Genomic DNA, 11,331 nt, shown 5'->3' with positions numbered 1-11,331 from the left:
GTCACTGACTAGCCTGTGTGTGCGTGTGTGAGTCTGTGTATGTTTGTGTGTGTGTGTGTGTGTGTGTGTGTGTGTGTGTGTGTGTGTGTGTGTGTGTGTGTGTGTGTGTGTGTGTGTGTGTGTGTGTGTGTGTGTGTGTGTGTGTGTGTGTGTGTGTGTGTGTGTGTGTGTGTGTGTGTGTGTGTGTGTGTGTGTGTGTGTGTACGTGCGTGCGTGTGTGTGTGTGTCAGGGTGCAAACAGAGTATCTGATGATTGAATCCCAGGTCAGAATAAAACCACCAGGCATCACATGTGAGTAATGCAATATGTTTCCCACTGTGACACTCTGGGTGAGAACATTAGCCACTGACAACCTGTTTGTTTTATATGAACATACACACAGGAGAAGCAACACACACACATACACACACACACACACACACACGCATACATATACACATACACACACACACACACATACATACATATACATATACATACACACACACAAATACACACATTAATGCCTGTCGTGTTGCATTTCCATCACTTGCTGCTTTAGGGTGGTGAAATGCAATAACACACACACACACACACACACACACACACACACACACACACACACACACACACACACACACACACACACACACACACACACACACACACACACACACACACACACACACACACACACACACACACACACACACACACACACACACACACACAATATGCAGTGTGAAATTGGGTCAGCAGTGGAGAGTAGGCTTTAATGCCGAGCACATACGCTCCCTGAAACACATCTGCATATTCATGTGGGTGGCTATCAAAAGGACACACATACCCAGAGACACGCGCGAGTGCACACTCACATAAGTAACGCAGGCACACACACTTACACAATCAGTCACATACACATGCACACAAGTTACTGTCAGGAGCAGAATGTTTACCTGTAATGAATCTGCTTGTTTTTGAGAACACTGGATGCCTTCAGAGCAGTGGCGGTTGGTGCCATTTAAGATGAGGGAGGAAGATATTTTTTTTATGAGCAGGGCCTTATTTCTATTATAGCATATTGGATGACTGTCATTAGTATTCCATTCACCCAGATCAATGTAACATGCATAGGTTTGGGCTACTACATGATACTCAAATTTTCCCTACACCCATCATGAGGTTGCTACATCCTATCCTATGAATGAAAGTATACAACGTAGATGCACAGGTCCAGAGAATGTTTAATAATCATGGTGAACGACAGTAGCACATTCAGTACCATCTTGCACACTCTTGACTGCATGTATCTAATCTAGGGTGTAAACATTAATCCAACAGCTGCAAATGTGATTTGCTATTCTACAAGTTCTGGTATGTTTGTCCCTGTTTCGTTCCATTTGCTTCCGTTTAAGAAACGTTTTTCAACAGAAACACCAGAATGAATCTGATCACACACAAACACAGTTGACTTTCATAGGAGCCACATAAACAAAGCATAATCACTTTGCTCGTTGTACATATCATTCCTTATCGCATCTATCTACCCTCTCTCCTCCTCTCATCTTTTCCCTTCGCATGTGGACTTCAGCTGCCTGTGAGCAGGCAAAAAAACGTTCCAAGCATCACTTTCTGCATATGTGTGTGCATGTATGTGTGTGTCTTTGTGCATGTACATGTGTGTTTGTGTGTGTGTTTGCGTGTGTGTTTGTGTGTCTGTCTGTGTGCATGTATGTGTGTGTCTTTGTGCATGTACATGTGTGTTTGTGTGTGTGTTTGCGTGTGTGTTTGTGTGTCTGTCTGTGTGCATGTATGTGTGTGTTTGTGTGTGTGTTTGCGTGTGTGTTTGTGTGTCTGTCTTTGTGCATGTACATGTGTGTTTGTGTGTGTGTTTGCGTGTGTGTTTGTGTGTCTGTCTGTGTGCATGTGCGTAGACATTATTTTTCTCCTTTTCATTCCGTTTTTCTTTTACCCTCTCAGTTCACCTTCAAAACTGTGATGAACATGTGAATGTGATTTGAGTGACAGCTGTTTGAAGGGAAGTGTACAAAGTGGATGTGTGTGTGTGTGTGTGTGTGTGTGTGTGTGTGTGTGTGTGTGTGTGTGTGTGTGTGTGTGTGTGTGTGTGTGTGTGTGTGTGTGTGTGTGTGTGTGTGTGTGTGTGTGTGTGTGTGTGTGTGTGTGTGTGTGTGTGTGTGTGTGTGTGTGTGTGAGTGCGTGTGTGTGTGTGTGTGTGAGTGTGTGTGTGCAGTCAGGTTGTTCAAGATTGACGTCTAAATTGGACTTCTATCGATGTCCTGAGGACGTCGGGAAATGCCTTAAAAAAGGCCACTAGGGGGCAACATGAAGCACCTTCAAGTAGGCTTGGTTTCTGCTAGGGCATTGTGGGTGGACGTAATCCCATGACTCTGGATCAGAAGGTTGCTTGTTTGATCCCAGTTGTGGAAACTAATTTCAGAGTTTTGGTTTTAAATCCCAAACCTTAACCCTTACCTTAACCATTTGGAATGAGTGTCTAAACGTAATGTTTTAACTCTATCCCAAACCTTAACCCTTACCTTAACCATTTGGAATGAGTGTCTAAACGTAACTTTTTAACACTATCTTAACCCTTATCTTAACCATTTGGAATGAGTGTCTAAACGTAATGTTTTAACTCTATCCCAAACCTTAACCCTTACCTTAACCATTTGGAATGAGTGTCTAAACGTAACTTTTTAACACTATCTTAACCCTTATCTTAACCATTCGGAATGAGTGTCTAAACGTAATGTTTTAACTCTATCCCAAACCTTAACCCTTACCTTAACCATTTGGAATGAGTGTCTAAACGTAACTTTTTAACACTATCTTAACCCTTATCTTAACCATTCGGAATGAGTGTCTAAACGTAATGTTTTAACTCTATCCCAAACCTTAACCCTTATCTTAACCATTCGGAATGAGTGTCTAAACGTAATGTTTTAACTCTATCCCAAACCTTAACCCTTACCTTAACCATTTGGAATGAGTGTCTAAACGTAACTTTTTAACACTATCTTAACCCTTATCTTAACCATTTGGAATGAGTGTCTAAACGTAACGTTTTAACTCTATCCCAAACCTTAACCCTTACCTTAACCATTTGGAATGAGTGTCTAAACGTAACGTTTTAACACTATCCCAAACCTTAACCCTTACCTTAACCATTTGGAATGAGTGTCTAAACGTAACGTTTTAACACTATCCCAAACCTTAACCCTTACCTTAACCATTTGGAATGAGTGTCTAAACTAACGTTTTAACACTATCCCAAACCTTAACCCTTACCTTAACCATTTGGAATGAGTGTAACGTTTTAACTCTATCCCAAACCTTAACCCTTACCTTAACCATTTGGAATGAGTGTCTAAACTTTTTAACTCTATCCCAAACCTTAACCCTTACCTTAACCATTTGGAATGAGTGTCTAAACGTAACTTTTTAACACTATCTCAAACCTTAACCGTTATCTTAACCATTTGGAATGAGTGTCTAAACGTAACTTTTTAACACTATCTGAAACCTTAACCGTTATCTTAACCATTCGGAATGAGTGTCTAAACGTAACTTTTTAACACTATCTCAAACCTTAACCGTTATCTTAACCATTTGGAATGCGTGTCTAAACGTAACGTTTTAACCCTATCCCAAACCTTAACCGTTATCTTAACCATTCAGAAATGGATCGATACAGACTAGCAGGAGCAACAAAAACACTTTGAAATGTTTGGAGAACCTGGATGAACGTCGATTTCTGCAGTGAGACTGTGAGAGCTTGTTGTGTACGTGTCACCATATCCTTTGTGTGAGTGATGATAACTGTGTTGACAACTGCTGGCTATTGTCCTTGTAGACACTGGGGCATCTGCTGTTTGCTCTCTGTGTCACCATTGTGTCACCGGTGTCATACTCTGATCCTCAGACGTCTCGTCCCATACACACGCTCAAGTCATAAAAACAGAATAGAACCAGAATGAGAATTTTCATTCTACTCATTCTAATTCTATGTATGAAAGAAGAAAATGCATTCTAGGTGATTTCTCCTTCAGTGTTAATCTTCCCTCTCCCTTTCTCCCATCTCCAGGTGACAGTGTTTAAGGAATAATAAACTAATCCCAAGAACAACTGATAATACTCTCCAATAAAACGAAATACAACACACTCAGTGTGAAGTGCATAGAAAGAGTAACACCAACGTTTCAGTAAAACCACCAAGTAAAGACAATTTCAGATAGGCCTAAACTATAATTAAGTCATTCCATCCAGAGGTAACAGACTGAGAAAGGGAGAGAGCGAGAAAGAGATAAATAGAGAGAGATGGAGAGAGAGAAATGGAGAGAGACGGAGAGAAACAGAAATAGAGGGAGAGAGACAGAGAGAGAGAGAGAGAGAGAGAGAGAGAGAGAGAGAGAGAGAGAGAGAGAGAGAGAGAGAGAGAGAGAGAGAGAGAGAGAGAGAGAGAGAGAGAGAGAGAGAGAGAGAAATAGAGAGATGGAGAGAGAGAAAGAGATAAAGAGAGAAAAGGCTCCCTGAGGATAAGCATGTCAAACCTTCTAGTTGGCGTTTCTGACTTTCTCTCCAACGAACGAACAACCATTTACTCTTACGAAGCGTTTTTCTGCTTATTTGCAGAAAGTGGTTGGAAATTGGATTTTGTGCAAACGTGAGAAACAGTGAGAGGGTAACAAAGGAATCAGAGCCAGTAAGCAGATAGTTATGAAGCCCCATGGGGTGAGGGGGGTGTGGGGTGGGGCAGCCTTTTGAAGAGAGAAACAGTGGGTTGACTAGATTGGAGAGAAAGAATATGTGTGTGTATGTGTGTGCGTGTGCGTGTGCGTGTGTGTGTGTGTGTGTGTGTGTGTGTGTGTGTGTGTGTGTGTGTGTGTGTGTGTGTGTGTGTGTGTGTGTGTGTGTGTGTGTGTGTGTGTGTGTGTGTGTGTGTGTGTGTGTGTGTGTGTGTGTGTGTGTGTGTGTGTGTGTGTGTGTAGGGGGTTTGGGGACTCTCACAGTGAGGCCGTGTGATTTATTTCAGAATACTAATGTCTCTTTGATCTCCCTCTGCTTAAAAAACACCATGCTGGGATCACACACTCACATCATTGTGTCCCTCTCAATTCACTGCTAAGCAGGCCACATTTATGCACACACACACTCAGGGGACGCAAACACGCGCACACACACACACAGACTCCAGGGTGTCTAATCTACTTTAACTATCATCAAATCCGTAGAGATCCAATTACAAAGATAGAGGGATATTTGATTTTCTGTGTGCATCCTAAAAGACTAATAAAATGTTCATGTAAAGATGAAATTATTTGATACAATACAAAATGTTCTTTCATTTTTATAATTGCTCTTTGTTGTATTAATCTGTTATAAATTGGGTCCTGTAATTCAAAGTAAGTGGTTCACTGTGCCAGAGTGCTATTCCACTGGTCCTTAAATGAGGTGTGTAGGTTGTTGTCTGTCCTCTAACTACAGAAACAAAACATGCATGCTCTACTTTTGCAGGGTTAGGCCACACATTTATTATCATGCACGTATTGTATTGGTATATTCTCTCTCTCGCTCTCTCACACACACACACACACACGCACGCACGCACGCACGCACACACACACACACACACCGTGGTTAGATAGATCTCCAGGAGTCTTGGCAACCAGTAAAACTCGTCCTTTCAGACAGCTGCCGAGAGACGAGTGCATGCTGACATTAGGTCCGCCTCTGGCGTTTGCTATGATGATGGAGCCACCTCCTGGAGGAAAACTCTCACACACAGACACATGAGTATCCCAGCGGCTCAGGCTGTCACTAGTCTAGTTGAGTGAATTCAGAACTAGGCAATCGGTGAAATGTATATTCCAGGACATGTGTTTTCCTTTTACCAGTTGATTTTGTAGATTGTTTTATTCTGAGTTTTTTAGGGAAAAGGGTTGTCAGATGCAGGATTCGAACCCACGCCTCCATTCAGAGACCAGAATACCCCTTTTTCAAGAAGGATTTAGACATTGAGTCTGGCGTCTTTGACCGCTCGGCCATCCTGACAACTATACTTGTACAGGCGTCTGTCTCTCTCTCATATGTTTTTGACTGTTTAGCAACCTAAAGTCTGAACTGTAGGTATGCCATTACTTATGTGTGGCCTAAACCTATAGTTATTGATGCATATCAACGAAGAGTTGAGCGCTTGTGTGAACGATTGCGGGTGTAAGAACTGGCGGGCTACTGCCTCCTCCTCAAACTGCGGGACGGTTTACACTCTTTGACCAATACTGAGACGAGATCCTTCCACCGTAATCTAGTCACTTGGATCCCGGGTCTGTGGTGGCCGTGTCAGAGTGGGTGCAGACCAATGATGTGAACAAACCCTGGATGACTGACAGGGGCCGCTGTATTGAAGACACCGCGTAGCCACCATGGTACTCCTCCTCAATCGTGAAACATCTTTTGGAAGCTATAGAAATGCATTCATGTCTACATTAGTTTTTTACAAGCTTATTCTATTACAGAGACTTTAATGCATATGATTAAATTATATTATGTGACCTAAACATACAAATCCAACATTTTTATAAAAAATATAAAAGCACTTTCCTTATTTAAATGAGCATGAGATTAGCTAGCCAACGTCACCATGACATTGCCCACAAGCGTGATCGGGGATTTCAATTGGAAAAGCAGTTTTTGCCTATCTTCATACTGTACTGTCTTTGGTGTAATCAATGGGCGGGTTCGTTTTGCATTACCCAGTGTTCTGGGAGGGTGGAGATTTCACTTTAGGACCAATGGAACAGAGGAGGCTGGTGGGGGAAGCTATAGGAGGACAGGCTCATTGTAGTGGCTGGAATGGAATAAATGGAACGATATCAAACACATCAAAAACATGGAAACCAACATGTTTGACTCTGTTCCATTTACTCCATTCCAGCCTGTATCATGAGCCCGTCCTGCTATAGCTCCTCCCAGGCAGCCCTGGTCTAAAATGAGTAAAGTCCACCCAGCCGGGACACTCGGCGATGCAAAACGTACTCGCCCATTAGTTGTGTGATGTGTCTGCGCTGCTCCACCTCCTCAACTACTGCTCCCACTTCCACTGCTTTCGACACACACACTTTCTATCTCTCACACACACTCTCATACACACACACTCTCACACATGCTCTCTATCTCTCACACACACTCTCATAAATCAAATCAAATTCAAATCAAATTTGATTAGTCATATTCCTGATACACCACGCCCCACCGGAGTATGCAGAGGGTGGTAACTTGACCCATGGTTTAGACGATGAGGATTCTGTATCAACCAAGCATAAGAGATCTCGAGATATGAATAGACAGGAAGTTAAAGTAGAGGTTGGGAAGGATGTCTCAGTGGAGTTTTATGTGGACCAAATGGGGTCTCTATCTCCATGGCAGTCTAGGACCATGAGCCATTATGGAATATATCTGTGCAGGTCCCTGTGTAGTTCTTGGACACAGGTCATAGCCCATATGGAGAGAGAGGGCTATATGAATCCACTCACCCAGTATGGAAGGAGGTGGAGTATAGTGAGTTTTTGACTGCAATCCGGAGAGAGAGATGTAATTGCATAAAGACACGCCTTACCCTTAGAAATGTAGTGAAAGAGGATCTAGGGTTATGGTATGTTGGATTTGACCAGTTTTCGGTGGACACTCGGTTACGGTTCCGGGTAGAGGAGGTTAGAGCAGGTGGTAACTCTGTCATCAGCCGGAAGTCAAGCACCTGACACAACAGAGACTGACAGCAGAGTAGTCCAGAGCCAAGGGCCGGTGAGGATAGTGAAGACGAAAGATCTGAAGGAAGTGATTGAGGTGGAAACTGTTTATGGGGATTCTAACCTTTGGTTAGAATGGATCCACTATACAGCCAGATCAGTAGCTAAAGAAGAATGTTATGCCTGTGCCACAGCCAAACCTCAGCTGACTAACATCCCCTTTCCATTTGATGGAATTGATACACCCAGGGGAATGGCCTGTATGGTAAAGCTGTTCATGAAGGCAGGGAAGCAAGCCAGACGATGACAGTTGCATTGAGAAGTCAGTATAAAATGAATTGTTTTATATTCTTGACTTTAGAACGTTCCGTGAATAAACCTTTGACTATTTATCTGGGCCTCCGTCTGTTTCATTCGACCAGGATTTTACAAATTCTGGTTTTGCAGACTGAGAGTAATATAATTAAATTGGGTGATGTACCTGGAGAACATAATTCTCTTATCACCTACACATGATTAGCAGATGTTAATGCGAGTGTAACGAAATGCTTGTGCTTCTAATTCCGACAATGCACTAATAACCAATGAGTAAACTAATCTAACAATTTCACAACAACTACCTTACACACACAAGTGTAAAGGGATGAAGAATATGTACATAAAGATATATGAATGAGTGATGGTACAGAATGGCATAGGCAAGTGATCTCTCTTTTGAAGAACATATCAAGACCATTTCGAGGACAGCTTTTTTCCATCTACGTAACATTGCAAAAATCAGAAACTTTCTGTCCAAAAATGATACAGAAAAATTAATCCATGCTTTTGTCACTTCTAGGTTAGACTACTGCAATGCTCTATTTTCCGGCTACCCGGATAAAGCACTAAATAAACTTCAGTTAGTGCTAAATACGGCTGCTAGAATCCTGACTAGAACCAAAAAATTTGATCATATTACTCCAGTGCTAGCCTCTCTACACTGGCTTCCTGTCAAAGCAAGGGCTGATTTCAAGGTTTTACTGCTAACCTACAAAGCATTACATGGGCTTGCTCCTACCTACCTCTCTGATTTGGTCCTGCCGTACATACCTACACGTACGCTACGGTCACAAGACGCAGGCCTCCTAATTGTCCCTAGAATTTCTAAGCAAACAGCTGGAGGCAGGGCTTTCTCCTATAGAGCTCCATTTTTATGGAACGGTCTGCCTACCCATGTCAGAGACGCAAACTCGGTCTCAACCTTTAAGTCTTTACTGAAGACTCATCTCTTCAGTGGGTCATATGATTGAGTGGAAAGGAGTGGGAAGGTGAACGGAAAGGCTCTGGAGCAACGAACCGCCCTTGCTGTCTCTGCCTGGCCGGTTCCCCTCTTTTCACTGGGATTCTTTGCCTCTAACCCTGTTACGGGGGCTGAGTCACTGGGGCTGGGGCTCTCTCGTGCCGTCCCTGGGGGGGGTGCGTCACCTGGGTGGGTTGATTCACTGTTGTGGTCGGCCTGTCTGGGTTCCCCCCTTGGGTTGTACCGTGTCGGAGATCTTTGTGGGCTATACACGGCCTTGTCTCAGGATGGTAAGTTGGTGGTTGAAGATTTCCCTCTAGTGGTGTGGGGGCTGTGCTTTGGCAAAGTGGGTGGGGTTATATCCTTCCTGTTTGGCCCTGTCCGGGGTGTCCTCGGATGGGGCCACAGTGTCTCCTGACCCCTCCTGTCTCAGCCTCCAGTATTTATGCTGCAGTAGTTTATGTGTCGGGGGGCTAGGGTCAGTTTGTTTATCTGGAGTACTTCTCCTGTCCTATTCAGGTGTCCTGTGTGAATCTAAGTGTGCGTTCTCTAATTCTCTCCTTCTCTCTTTCTTTCTCTCTCTCGGAGGACCTGAGCCCTAGGACCATGCCCCAGGACTACCTGACATGATGACTCCTTGCTGTCCCCAGTCCACCTGGCCATGCTGCTGCTCCAGTTTCAACTGGCCTGGGCCCTAGGACCATGTCCCAGGACTACCTGACATGAGGACTCCTTGCTGTCCCCAGTCCACCTGGCCATGCTCCTGCTCCAGTTTCAACTGTTCTCTCCACACACACACACACACACACACACACACACACACACACACACACACACACACACACACACACACACACACACACACACACACACACACACACACACACACACACACACACACACACACACACACACACTGTTTGACTGTATATGGGCCATGAATGTGTTATGATGTGTTATTAAGGTGTTATGAATGTGTACATCTCTCCTCTCAGGTTATCAGATATAGGAACGAGCTGATGCACTCCTGTGAAATGCCAGTAATTGAGGTGCTTTCAGGTGAACATACAGCTGTGTGTGTGTGTGTGTGTGTGTGTGTGTGTGTGTGTGTGTGTGTGTGTGTGTGTGTGTGTGTGTGTGTGTGTGTGTGTGTGTGTGTGTGTGTGTGTGTGTGTGTGTGTGTGTGTGTGTGTGTGTGTGTTATATCAGCTCACGGCTCTCTGTGTGATTTTCATATCGTCATTCCGTCCTTCTCTCATCCCGGGATTTAGGGTATTACCAGCTTAGTTCACAAGGCAGTGGCAAAAAAACAATAAAAAGCACATTGGGCGTCTATTTCCAGAATGCTAACAAAAGTGGTACAAGTAATAGAGAATTTCCATGGAAGCTGCTAGCTAAATATGCTAACGAGCACAAACAAAAATAAACCATTTGCAAAGACAGGCAATCCAGCTCATAAAGTTATACATATATAGGTTGGAGTTACCGAATGTCATTTTGGATGAGTTTGGCCATTTACAAGTGAATGTGAATGAGAGACATTGTGCAAATGAACAGAGTTTTGACGCGTGCTTGTCTAAAGAAAGAACAATGCTGGAGCAGACAGGCCAAGAAAGGAGAATATAAAAAATGCAAGGAAATCAAGGTAGCAGTGGCAGCTGTACAGATAACTCATCCAAGGGGCTTTGACTTCTCAAACACAGCAGAAAACTAATACGATATGATGCCCCATCACCTTATTAATTCAGCCATTTACTTACATAACTAGCAAATTATACTTAGTGGTTGTGTTAATGCAGGAAAGAAAGATAAAACGCATAAGAAATATCTTGCTGAATTTTCTAAATGCAGATTTTCAATTCTTCTTATTGTAGTTTCTGCTTGGCATCAGACTCATTTTGTGATTCATTTGCACTTCTTCACTTGGATGAGAATTCACGAAAGGACATTCTATCAGCATTTAGCACTCTGACTGATGTGTAGCTACTTTTGTCCCTGTAGCCAGCCTACTTTTCTCTAGTAACATGCAACAATGACTTTCAGCAAAACATTTGGAAAGGTAACTGGCTGCATTCTTTCTATGATGAACATTAGAAATATGATGGTCATGCATCGTTTAGCAAGACAGACAGACAGACAGACAGACAGACAGACAGACAGACAGACAGACAGACAGACAGACAGACAGACAGACAGACAGACAGACAGACAGACAGACAGACAGACAGACAGACAGACAGACAGACAGACAGACAGACAGACAGACAGATGTAATTGCAGGGTACAGTGAAAATCTTACGCTCCAA

The sequence above is a fragment of the Oncorhynchus gorbuscha genome, linkage group LG22 (assembly GCF_021184085.1).
Source record: "Oncorhynchus gorbuscha isolate QuinsamMale2020 ecotype Even-year linkage group LG22, OgorEven_v1.0, whole genome shotgun sequence".
Classification (NCBI taxonomy): Eukaryota; Metazoa; Chordata; class Actinopteri; order Salmoniformes; family Salmonidae; genus Oncorhynchus; species Oncorhynchus gorbuscha.
Note: the sequence above shows the minus strand (reverse complement) of the source record.